General features: G+C 40.3%; 1 long non-coding RNA gene across 1 annotated transcript; it reads right to left on the bottom strand.

Moving 5' to 3' along the window:
* Window positions 1-3,715: 3,715 nt before the first annotated feature.
* LOC147476500 (uncharacterized) lies at window positions 3,716-8,778 on the bottom strand. The gene is made up of 3 exons (XR_015209536.1): window positions 8,564-8,778; window positions 8,389-8,462; window positions 3,716-3,808 (listed from the first exon to the last, which is right to left on the bottom strand). It is a non-coding gene; the product is annotated as an uncharacterized LOC147476500 (long non-coding RNA).
* Between the last annotated feature and the right edge of the window lie 5,092 nt (window positions 8,779-13,870).

Genomic DNA, 13,870 nt, shown 5'->3' with positions numbered 1-13,870 from the left:
AGTTGATTTCAGGGACAAAATTGTCAATTGGAAAATCTGTCATTAGGGAGGCAAGGGTGTGACCCTTTTCTGAAATGCGAGGTTTAAAGACAATGCTATAAGCGCTTAAATAGATATCCCATTCAGCCAGTCTGTTTGATTCCTGAGCACTGTGGAAAACTTTGCGAAGTGGGTATTCAGTGTATACCTTGATCAATCTTCCTTGGAAGTATGGCTTGAGGCGTTTGGCAGCATGAACCAATGCTAGAGCGATTTTTTCAACTCTCGCATATCTAGTTTTCGCCCCCGTGAGGGTCTTACTAATGAAGAAGATTGGACGACCATTTTCTCCATCGATGAACAGTACTGCACTGGCTGCAGTGTCTGTAGCAGCCAAGTAAACTCCGACAAGTTGCCCTGTAGCTTGGCTGGCCAAAATTGGTGGCGAGACTAAGTATTTCTTGATGGATTGGAAGGCATTTTCACAGTCTTCATTCCACACCGCTGAATCCTTTAAAGTCTGAAAGAAAGTACGACATCTGTCCGAGTATTTATAGATGAAACAGTTGAGAGCTGCTAAGCGTCTTGTGAGCTGTTGAATATCCTTTTTTGTTTTTGGAGTTGGCATGACTTGAATAGATCGGATCTGCTCTGGGTTAGCTTCGATACCTCGACGAGTCATCAAATACCCCAGAAATTTTTTGGAGATTAGCCCGAAAGCGCATTTCGAAGGATTGAGCCGCATGTTGAATTCTTCAATTCTGTCAAAAACTGATTATAAGTCAGAAATGTGATCTTCCTTATGCTTGGATTTTACAACCATGTCAACAATGTACGCCTCCATTATCTTGCCTAACATATCTCTGAATATGGTGTTGATCATCACTACTACAGAATGACACTTATACCACTGTTTTTAAGTGTGGTATAAATATATTTACCACTGTTATACAACCGTGACAATAGGTGGTGTGGTATATAATAATAGCAAAACTGTGGTATATATGTTTAACGGATACCACGGTTTTTCAAAGAACCGTGGTTTGTATGCCCATTATATACCACGATTGTCAACAGAACCGTGGCATATAAGCTATTGAAACCGTGGTTTATATTAGTGTATGTGTTATAATACCGTGGTATATAGTTATACTAAACACTACGGTTTATGCCAAACCATGGTATATATATATATATATTTTTAATAATAATACTAGCAACAGTCTTCCACTTAAAAACCGAACCTGCATAACAAAATTTACACAGCCTGCCTACATACAACATTTCCATCTTCCCAACAAATTCCAAAATGTACAATAAACTATCAAACATTGCAAAAAAAGATAATAATAATAATAAAAAAAAAACTTCCATTAATTTTTTGAGTGCACTAAGAAAACAAACTTCAAATTCATTTTCATAAATTAAAAAGGTAAGACTCATAAATTAAACTGGAGGGGTCCGAACATAACTAAAACTCATCCTCATTCACTTCCGACTGAAACACCCCATTTTCCTAGATGAACTAAATAATATCGAGTCGAACACCGTCAAGTTCATCTTGCGTGTATGTCTCCTTCAGTTCTAAATTTGTTATCTGGATGAGTCAAAGCACAACACTAACAGATTGATTGACAAAGACATCTTTCTCGATCTTACACCGCAGAGTGGAATGCATTAAACAATCAACTACTACCTAATTCTAAATTGTAATTGTAATCTAGAGGGAACTGGGAAGGAACCAAAAGATTTAGGAATAAATATTTGAAAAAAGAACACAAACTTAGAAAGCATAAAACATACCAAACTATGGCGGTCCCAAAAGCACAATCACGAACATGATGTGATATTGATGGTAAATCCGAGGAGGTTGATCTTGAACCGTAAGTTTAGCTTGACTTTGATTAAAAGTAAAGATTTCTTGGAAAATCTCAATGTATTTTTTTTCAGTCGGCAATATTTTTTACGCGCCATATACTCTTCATCCGCCATATTCATGGCGAGTTTATCATGATGGTGAAGTATATATTTTTACCACGTGGCATGAAATTTGTGTACGCTTATTGGAGCATTTTAAGAAAACTTAGAAGCAGAGGGTTTTCCTTTTTTCAGAAACACAGAGCGGCAAAAGACCATAAGTTTTGTCCTCAGCTTACCAAACGCAGCCTTACATATCATATATAAATTAGTAGAGATTCGTCTATGAGTTTGAGAGAACAACACGTAACATTCAACTTTGCTAGAGGCAGACATTTTCCCTTGACAAAACCTCAGATAATCATGGAGTCATGGAGAGATGACAGAGTAACTTAGTTGTAGAGACCCAGAGGACAAATAGAGAAGAACGAACACATACCTATTGCACTGCGACCGTGATGCATAGTTGTGGTTGCTGCAGTTTGTGCACATCCAATCTCCATCACGCCATTACTTTGCTCTAACACAGAGAAAAGATGCATCACAAAATCAAAATTTTGAATTATACATGCCTAGACACAGATTTAGAAATTAAATGTAAAATACCTATCACACTTCTTCTATATGAGTCTACAAACAATACAATTGTGTAAAACTTTAACAAATTGGGAAGGCTGCATAATGGAAATTGTTTCATGCCTTTGCAACTGGAGCCTAGGTAATTCAAATGATTGAACGATTATTTTTGAGCCAGTTCGCGACATGTAATAATCAAGCAAGAGATTTAGCTATCGGTAATGTGGTAAGACTATTGATTATTGACAACATTTAGATCCCTCACAGACTAACTTCTCGGGACTCGTGTGTACTTATTCCTTCACATTTGATTGATTTTCTTCTCCTTAATTATGGTGTTGTTTGTGGAACTGTGGTGCTGATAATTGGTAATTCAAGTTAACATAAAGCCAAAAGTTTCATTGGCGGAGTTTAGAGCAGATGAGCTAGCGACTCCTTACTGATACTAAAAGGTGCGAAGTTCTCATATCGCAAGTGACAAATTAACAACAATTTCAAATAACCTAAGCCCACCTTTCCGGTAAAGAGAACCATCCTAAAAAATATAGCATTTATCCCTAAAACATAAACCAAGACATATAGTAGCCTTCCGGATGGCTTATTTGGGCGATTGAAGTTCATGATTGCTCCCAGAGAGCCTCCACGGACTCACGAGTCATATCCATTCTACTAATGATGTCACCACTTTTTACTACACCATTGAATTTGAATAAACTTAATGCAATTAGATATAAAAGCAAGAAGATAGATGAGCATAACTTTTCGTGGGCTCCCACAAACTTAAAAGTTAAAGTATTGATCGAAGTTAAAATCTTTATAATTACTCTTTGGATAGCACGTCCAATAAATTGGTCGCAGAAAATAAAAAGTGAAAAAAGAGATTCCTAGATGTTTGTTTCTTTCTTTTGTGTTGATTGGTAAAAAATGAGTGAAAAGCCAAAAACAAAGAAACGTAAAACCAAGATTACCCTTTTCCAAGAAGTGTAGGCACCGGTGTGAAGTGTGGTAACTGCACTTGACCTTGTGAGTTCCAAGGTGTTATGGAGCTTCCATTGCGGTATGGGTAAGGTCCAGATGTCCGATCATTGCCGGGGGCCAATATGCTCATAGCCCCGGTATGAAGGTCGTTGATTTGTTTATACTTCCGGAAATAAAATATGCAAGAGAAAAAGCAGTCTAATTCCACAATATATATAGTTTAGTTTAACGTGCATTGGTAAATGATTATCTTGTACACTACATACCAGAAAATGATTGTTTATATCTCCCCGCATTCAACCTCTTGTTTTCCCATTCACCACAAAATTCCTCGATGCTAATCGCTTTGTCCCATGACCTTTACAACATGAAAAAACAATATAAATAAATTCCATGAGAGAATTGTATATTGGAAGTATAGTGGTTTTTCGTTCGGTATCTACACAACAGTTTTGTGATATAAAACTAGAACCTCTTGTCGCTAGTTCTCATTTGTTGCTAGTGCTAAGTAGTGACTTCCTGCGATCGGTTAGTTCCCGCTAAGGTTAGCTAAGTCGGTAGTTACTTGGAGCTAAGTTTCCTTCTAATCTGATTTCTCCATTAATCAAACCGGTCGGACTATATAGGCTAATTTTTGCCTTTTAGTCCGATTATGTGTTCTTTCTTTCTTGTCTTTTCGGGTCTTACCCGAGAGAAAATCTTAACAAGTGACATCAAATCGAAACTACACTAAAGTTGACCAAATGGGAAGTTCCCTCTTATAAGGAAGCCGCTAAGGAGAGTTTCTGCATTGGTTATTTGCCTAGTAGCTAATTTTCCGAGAGTTAATAGTTACGAGCTAGAGCTTCCAAGGGAGTGACAATCGACTCATACGCGATCGCGGTCTTCATTCATCCATTCGGGCCACTTCTCGAGTTGAGAGAGACTCGAAGGGCTCGAATCCCCTTGCAACCACCGGCCTTATACCGCTCCCCTACTAATAAGCCATCACTCTGCCTCTTGATCTTGTACACCCACTTGCACGTGATTGGCTTCACATCTCGTGGCAATGGTACAAGTTCCCATGTCTAGCTTCTTAATAATTTCATTACCTTCTTTCGACTTTCGCTGACCACTAATGGTTGTAATGAGACCTTGGGACTCTAAAAGAGTCTGATCTCTTCTTTATTAGTATGAAAAGAAAAAGTAAGTCAAAAACTTCTAAAGACGTCTAGAAAAGACAATAAAATTTCAGATACATCATACATGCATTCCGTGCAGTTTGTTTAACCTCGTGCGGTACGGAGGATATGTTTGTGTGGCACGCCTCAGCGGGGCCTCGTGGGACTAATCAAACTCGGGTTCGGATGCTTATTTTGACGGCAGAGCTTTACGACTCTCCCTGTTTTGAACGAGCTTATCGAGTTGCTTGTCGATCTCGTCGAAGCCCTCTTGAAGACCCGACCCGGTCGTTGATCTTCATGGTGGCGGCTTTGTGCAACACCTTGTGCAAGTCGCTCTTTAACCTTTCCAACATTGCCCCGTTGAGAGTATCTAAGTCAATATGTCCATGTCTTTGAACCCGCGAAAGCTTCGGTAGTACGAGAAAGGACTTTTGCTTCATCCATATTGGCCGACTAGATGTGATGTGCATTACCACTTACACGCCTAGAGCTCAACACATCTATCTTGGTGTGCGTAATGGACTACCGACATAATCGGTTCGACCAAGCCCCCGATTGCAGCTATTGAAGCAAGTCTCGGCAAAGGCAAAGTCACCTTCCTCACTAGCCCAAACATGATAATATCTTTAACAGATCCACATCTGAACCAGGCCCCTCCGTCTACACACACAAAGACAAAAGGGTTTGATATGCTCGAAGGTTCGGTGAATATCTCTATCTCATGGAAGCTATGCTATCGAGTCGGAGACAAGCTTAATGGAATACCTAAGGCTCCAAAATCCTTCCATGGGTATTTCCTGCAAGAAGATGTCGAAGGGCGAAGTTCTTACGCCACGAAGGTGAAGCCAAGTTCAGTCTTGATACCTATTGATTGGGGCGTTAAGTTCGATGAAAATCGGCCCAAGGTGCTCGCGCCGCCAAGCCAGGCAACAACTCCGATCACATCAAGAGTCTTGACGACGGAGTAGTACGGCTGACTCTCGAAGCGAAGGCGGATGAAGACCAAGGAAGAATGGTCTACCCACTCCAGTCTATCTCTATGATAACTTCGAGTCGGCCTGTAGATGATGAAAAAGGAGCTACAAAGGAAAATGCCAAAGATTCCCCGAAGACTTGAAGAGAGAGTTGGATGCGAGAACACTATCTCAGATCTCAACGATCCTCGAAGACAACGGTGGCTCACAGATTACATGAAGAACGAGAGGATACCGATCCGGAACAAATGGATTGAAGAACGAAAGGCGGGCTCCAAGCAACCGTTCTTGGATTATTTCTATGGCAAGAGAATCTATACTATATGGAAGACTATGAGAAAAGACTATCACGAGATCTCCTCAGCGTTTCCTCCGTTCGAGCCAATCTACTATGAAGGGAACAAAGATAACGATCGCTGCTCCTCTAATGTCTACTCAGGTGATCTCCGTGGGCGATCCAATTTCTACAAGCAATTGAATTGGACCAACATAGCCAAAAAGGCTATAAACCATCATATTGGTGCGACACTTAATGACGATTTGCGTCAAGATACGTGAAAACTTGATCCATGAAGAGCTGCAACGAAAGTGAAAGAAACAATAAAAGAAGTTTTGCATTGCAGCCAGATCAAGCGTGTTGAAGAAGAGATACGCGATGAAGTGCGCGACAAGTAAGCAGATCGTTAAAGAAAGCCTTCGACAAAGGTTAAATCTTGATAGAATAGCCCGGTGAACCCTCACGAGATTATGAAAGTAGAGAGGTAGTGAAGAATAGTGCCAAAGACGTCCAAAGTCAAGGAGGAGACAAATTTTTCCAGCCCAGGAAGCCGCGATCGTCTTTGGAGTTCAGATTATAACGGGTATCCCGTACTCCTCACGACAGATTAGTGCGATCGACTCTGTAGGAGCACAAAGACAATGAAGAAGGGGCAGAAGATGAGATTGAGCGATCGACGTATTAGCACAATGAAGACATGTGAATTCTCGTCCGAAGAAGAATCGATTAATCCGAAGATCGTCGACAAGTAGTAATGAAGATTATCGGCATATCAAGATGGCAAAAAGTACTTGAAAAGACCGCCGCCGATCGATCTTGCATTTGGAGATCCAATCAAGGCTCATGATGGATTTAATGATAAGTCTATCTATCCCTGGAGCATTAATGGCCTTCATCCCGAACAGATTAACGGGATGTTAGGCATGATGATCGCAGCCTCAAATGCCTATCTTCACGGGAAGAATGAAGTCTGAAACCGCATATCGACTTATCAATCGGAAGGATTTGTCGGTCTGTTGAGAAACCGGTGGGATCATCTACCAAAGGAAGCCAAGGCAGAGATTGAAGCTTCGTAAGGATTGATCTATCTCCGGTCAACCCGCTTTCGAGACTCGGAAGGACGACTAATCCCGAATCCGGTAGATATAGTTTACTCGCTACAATTCGGACACACTTCGCGGTCCACTAGAAAGTGATGAGAAGAAGCATCGCGGCAGCCCCGATGAGCCTAAGGATCAAAAGCCTTGATGAGTATAAGTGGTACAAAGGCGTTTTTCCTAGAACGCGTCTTCTACATGCCCGACCGCAACCGAAAGCAACCGGAAGGAGAAGTTTATCGCGGGATTGCCGAATGGCCTAGGAGATTTGGTCAAGCGGGCTAAAAGAAGATGATCTAGACCTAATGACATTTGGTGAGCTCTTGGCGATAGATAGATCACATCGATAGAGCGTTGCACGCAGAAGAAGGTAGAGAATGCCGAAGAAAGCTCTTTCTTTCGGAAAGAACATCGTTGGCAGTCGGGTATTGAGCCGAAAAGGAATGGAAGCCTTCGAAGAGCTATCGACGCGTTCAAAGTATCGTCGGAAGCGGTATAAAGAGCAACACGAGAAGTGGTCTAATGAGAAGAAAAAGTTCAGCGAGAAGCATAGCAGCCCGCCGCCGCCAAGGGGGTGGCAAGGAAAGGCGTTGTTACAAGTGCAACAAGATTGGTCACTACGCCAAGGATTGCAAAGCAAAGCGTGTAGGTGCTTCTTTGTACAAGACCGGGAAGATACTAGTCGGACAAGCGATGACGGGCAAGTCACGAGAGGCAAGCTGTCTCGTGATTCGGATTCCTCATCATCCGAATCATCCAAGGTCGAGAGAAGGAGAGGTAGGTTTGTCGGTTTAGCCCCGTTTTTAAAGTAATGAGCCTCCCATTTTGAAAAGATGAAAGGGGAATCTTCCCGTAATGGCGGAGGAGGAACCACCATGATGAAACCTATGTTCACTACTGAATAAAAGGTTCAGTTATCATATATGAGAAATCAAAACTCAAATTAAGATCAGGAAAAAAAAACCTTATTCCGGGTGTGAGCCATAGAACAGGGACTCTCGGGGCGGGGGATTGCTACCATACTTAGTAGGACGTGAGGCTTCAACAAAGCAGCAAGTGGTCATGGTTAATGAGCCATAAGCCAAGGTGACGATAAACGGTAGTTGCAGGTGGTGACTCTGAAGTGCGAGATGCAACACCCCATGTGCACACCCATAGACACCATGTATGCAACACCCCACAGGCGAGAGAGAGAGAGTTAGGAAGAGGAGGGGGAGGGGGATTAATTGGAAGACTCTAATCAAACATTGCATGTCATAATGTAGTGTTAGGTTATCTCTCTTTTTAAAACTAACATGCTAAATGTTGACCCTCAACAAGTAAGGTTAATAATACAGACAAGTGTTAATAAGTGGACATATTGAACAAGTATCATGACCACAATTGTTTGGAGTGAAAAGATGAGATCAGTGTTAATAATGACTAACCTTCTCTATCCGATCCTGAGATAATTTCAGTTCCACATTTTACGACTTCTTTATCCTCTTTCTCAACACAGGTTCTGTCAACAAGTAATGCAGTTGAGCTTTAGAAGCAAATGCAACAAATAAATAAGTAAAAAAAAAAAACATTTCAAATTAACCTTGAGAAAGAAAAACATACCTCAAATTTTAAAACACTCTTACACATAAGGTGTGCCTCACATATCTGAGATGTATGCAAAGTAATAAGGTCTGGACATTAGAGAATGCGCAGAAGCCAAATTACGAGTAAGTAACAAGACCTGAGCTGAGCTGATGGAGTTTTGGGTAGCAGACTCAAGTTTCTGAGCTGATGGAGTTTCAGCTTGACATAATGTTTAGCCTCCAACATGCAAAGAATGCTACATTACGAAATCAATGAAAAAAAATAAAAATAAGAGAATCAATACACTCAAAGCAGGAAAAAGGCTGACCTGATGCCAAACTGTGTGACAAATATTGAAGTGAATAATATTTTGGAAGAGTGAAGACTTGAAGGATGACAAATTTGGATTGGGGGTTTCACAGTTCACACTAACAGATTAATGGATATTAATTAAGTGAAGACTTGTGTAAATCTGACTTAATTTTGATTCCTTATAGGGGTACACACTATAGCCAGTACATCTATTGACAATAGTGATCAGTAAATCTGAATAGCAACATATATAGAATGGTGGGTCTACTTGAACTGAAAACAGAATACCAAAAACCACATGTGAGCATTTGATAAAATATTTAATACACATAAACCCATTAGCTACAAAGGAGTATAGATAAAAATCAGAGAACAATGTATCAAAATACCCTTCCACTTAAAACACATACACACCCAATTATAATTGTATATTACATTTGATTATACTCAACTCAGGAACTATTGTTTGAATGGCCCAAATAGTATAACAATTTGTAATCGTGCTTTGCTAAAGGAGTAAACTTTGTGCAAAGCAAATCAACAAGAAATAGGAAATTACCTTTACGAATATGTTTTCCTCGCAAAGATTTCTCGTGGTCTTTCTTCTGAATAGTCGTCTTCAATTCGAGTTTGAGTGTTTTGAAAGAAGAAGTTACAAAAAATGAGAAAACAAAGAGGAGAGGATCGATAAGAAGATATGTGAAGATGGATGGGAGATCCAGAACGTAACAAAAATGAAGGAGATGAAATTAAACTGTAAGACGTATCGGGACATCGGGTTGATTATTCTTCAACATCTAGCCCGATGAAGAGCATGAGTTCAATTACCACCGAAATTTGAAGCCCCACCCCGATATTCAAAGCTCAAATCACAATCGACTTTGATAGATACTGATAATTCAAACCCGTAATAGTAGGAAAGAGGGAGAGCTTTTTTTAACGAAGTGGAAGCGAAGATAGAGAAGAGAAAGCTTTGTCTTTTGAGTTTTGAATGAAGAAGATGAGAACTGTGAGAGAGTGGTCCGTTTAGACTTTAGATAAAGAAACTGATTTTCACGGCTTCCTTTCTATTTTTTTTTGGCAAAATAACTTCACTACCCTTGTAACAATGATGAGAAAATGAGAAATACCACCACTAGTAATTTCTGGTCTATACAAACAGTGACAAATTGTGGCCTGGGTCACTATGCACGTTCTTTAGAAAAATAACATTTGTGACTATTTCGAAAACGCACGTCATCAAAAACATTTTAAAACAGTCATAAAAATCTTTTTCTGCTTTTTGTGACCATTTCAAACATAACAGTCACAAATAACATTTTAAAACAGTCACAAAAGCCCTTTTTTGTACTAGTGAACGGTTGCAAAATGATCTGAACGCGTAGTTTCTGTTTGTGCATCTTCCACACACACACACACTCTCTCTCTCTCTCTCTCTCTCTCTCTCTCTCTCTCTCTCTCTCTCTCTCTCTCCTTTGCAATTTGAGGTAACACAATTTGAACGAGAGAGAGGAAGACCACGGACGTCTGTAGTGACGGTGGGTTTTCTCACTGTTGCGGGAATCCTAAGAGTCGTAGAACTGTAGAAGTTATGGGGAGAGACCGAGAGAATAGCGGGAATCCAATTTGAATGAGTTTAGATCTTATTGTTTTTTTTTTTCAGATTTGACTATTTGGCATAAAGTCATAAACCACGGTAGAAAGTGGAAAATTTATATACCATTGTTTATGTTTAAGGTAGTGGGGATGTGGAGTACTCTCATGCTGAAAAAAAAACTAACCATGGTATATGGCCCAACTTATCCCACGGTTTTCATGTAACTGTGGCATATACTAGTAAACCAATGACCAAAGAAATTTCCGCCGTGATATATAAGTATTTCCCACGGTTTTTGGAAGAACTGTGGTATAAACGTTCTTATTGACCGTGATATATGTGTCATTCTGTAGTAGTGCATCCTCTAATAAGTGGCACCCGCGTGTTTTAAGCCAAAAGGCATGACTTGGTAACATAAAATTCCCTGATAAATTATGAATGTAGTTGCTTCTTGGTCTTTAATAGATAGCAGAATCTGGTGGTATCCTGAAGAAGCATCCATAAATGATAATTGCGAGTAGCAAGATGTGGCATCTACCAGTTCTAATATCCCTGGAAGAGGGTAGGGATGAATAGGGCAAACTTTGTTAAGGTTCGTGAAATCGATGCACACTCTCATTTTACCATCCTTCTTAGGTACTGCCACTACGTTAGATAACCATTTAGGATATGAAACTAACCGAATAAACTTGACTGAGAGTAGATGATCAATCTCTTCTTTGACCTTGAGTTTTCTATCCGGTGCCATACGTCTAGGTTTCTGCCGCATTGGCTTGATTGTAGGATCAATGTCAAACGTGTGGCATGCAATATCTGGGCTAATTCCATACATATATTTGTTCCACTGACCAAGCAAATATTGTCTTGTTTTTTCTGAGGAGTGTAATCATCTCCGCTTGTTCGTTTTCTGACAATTCTGCCGATATGAAAGTTGTTTCGCAGCTTGAATTCCCAATCTGCACTTCTAAGAGGCAGTATATAGTTGGTGGCCCTTCATTTCGTGAACTAGCAGTACAAATATTGTGTGGTACTGATTCTGACTTATAAACCTCCTGCAAATTGCTGAGAACTGTATTTCCTTGCATATCGGACTGACGATACTCCTCCAAAACTTTTTCGTGGCAGTTGTGGGAAGCCATCTGGTCGCCCCATATCTTATAAATTTTGCCAAGGGATGGGAACTTGACTACCTGATGAAAAGTAGAGACTACTGCCCCCATATTGTGGAGCCAATCCCTTCCTAAGATTGCATTGTAAGGGGATTTGTAATTCATTAGAAGGAATTTAATGTCTGTCATCTTGTCCATGAGTGTGACTGGTAAAGAAACTCTTCCCATTGGGGTTGTTGCTGTTCCATCGAAACCAACTATTGGATTATTTTCTGCAACCACCAAATTCTTTGAAAGTTGCATGTTCTTGTAGCAACCTGCAAAAATGATGCTGACAGAACTCCCAATGTCTATCATTATGCATTGAACTCGCCATAATCTAATGAAAGCAGCAGAGATGATGACCGCATCATAATGAGGATGATGGACACCAATTAGGTATTTAATACTAAAACATAAGGGACCGGGTTCGATAGTTTCTGGATGAATTCCTTCTACAAAATCAATGTTATTTACGTGATAAAATTCACGCAAGAAACCAAACTTGGCTCGCTGCTCATAGTTCTGCCTTGTTCGTGATATGTCATTATTTTGGCGTGACCAGCTAGTATGACATTATAGCCCGTCATTGCTAAATTTTGCTTCACATTCTTTGGAAGTAAAAACTCGTCTAACTGTCCTTTTTCAACTAACTTCTGTATCTTTCCCCTGAGGGATCTGCAATCTCTAGTTTCATGACCGAAATCATTATGGAAGTGACACCAAAGATTTTTGTCACTTCTAGACTTTGTGTTTTCAGGTAAAGGCATTGGAGAAAAAAATAAGTTACGTCCTTTAATCTTCTCATATATCGCTGCATATTTGGCATTTAATGGAGTGAGCTACATTTCTTCGCGAACCGTGTTCGGCTTTTTGTAGTTTGATTTTTATTGTTGTCCCTCCGCAGTGTTTTGCTTCTGTTTGGCTTTACCATCGCTTGAATGTTTACTTCGAAAATAATCATTGTCTCTTGAGGCTTTTGCTCTAACATCTTCTTCGACGTTAATGAACTGTTGTGCTCGTGTAAACAAATCAGATTTGGATTACCGGGGGTCCCGTACAAGGGAAATGTAAATTCCATTTTTATCGAAATGGACTCCTTCCTTGAATGCATGAACGATCATTACGTCAGGGACATCAATAACCTCTACTTGCACTTGGCGGAAACAAATTACGAACTTTGCCAGAGTTTTGTCCTTTTGATGCTTGGTAATTAGCAAGATGTTGACATACTTAGGATGTGTCCAATTATGCTTGAACCGGTCTGTGAACTGACTTGTTAATACTTGGAATGATGTGATAGAATGAGTTGGCAGGCCGGAGAGCTTCTCCTTTTAATGTCGATAGAAAAAGTTTGCATAAGAGGGGGTCATCTCCACGCCAGAGAATTAGTCTGCTTTTAAATTCCATGACAAGATCGTTCGGGTCACCTCCTGCTTCATCAAACTTAGGAAGATCTAGTTGTTTGAAGCCGTCTTGATGTTTTGCATTTTGTATGATTAGAGAAAATCGCCCAACGACATCTTCGTTCACTGCAAGTTCTTTCCATCGAGTTTCAGCCATACCCGCATTGCTCATTGTTTTCTTTATGATGTCTCTGATTTGTTGTTTTGTAAATGCTGCTCCTACGGCCTCTTGACTTTCGACTTGAGGAGTGACTTCACTATGTTGCATCTCACGGTGTGGTCGCCCCCAGTTGTTGCTTACTTCTAGATTTTGTTGGTGCCTTGGACTACGGGATCTATGTCGGTAAGATAAGCTAGGTTGTTGTACTAGGGAGTAGTTCCTTTGGTGTGGTTGCATTCTAGGCTGACCTATGTTAAATCTTCTGTACCGGTTTGTCGCATTCAAACCATGTCTAAGGTCGTGATGCAATTCAGCTCTGAGGTCATGATCTTGGCGTCCAACACTGCCTCTTATGGTGGATGTTGTCCACCTTTCTGATGCGCTACGATCAATGTTCAATGACCTTGGCCTGTTAAGGGAGGTATGATGATTACCTAACAATATGTATTGTTGTTCTTCGTGTCTTGTGTTATAACCACTACTATGCCTAGTGTTGTTGGTACTTCGAGATCTGGATCGCCTTCTTGAATGGGATGAATGTCTACTTGACCTCGAGTAATTTTGACAATGTTCAGGGATGGGTTCCAATGGATGGGATCTGTCGTTATTATCTTGTATTCAGTTGAATACACTCCAGTTTTTGCCAAATCTGGGGGCTCTTGCTAGTGTGGAGATGTAGCATCGACAACGTCATCCCTTTGTACTTGCTTCTCTTTGTCC

The sequence above is a fragment of the Coptis chinensis genome, chromosome 9 (assembly GCF_015680905.1).
Source record: "Coptis chinensis isolate HL-2020 chromosome 9, ASM1568090v1, whole genome shotgun sequence".
Taxonomy (NCBI): Eukaryota; Viridiplantae; Streptophyta; class Magnoliopsida; order Ranunculales; family Ranunculaceae; genus Coptis; species Coptis chinensis.
This window is presented reverse-complemented; position numbering and strand designations above follow the sequence as displayed.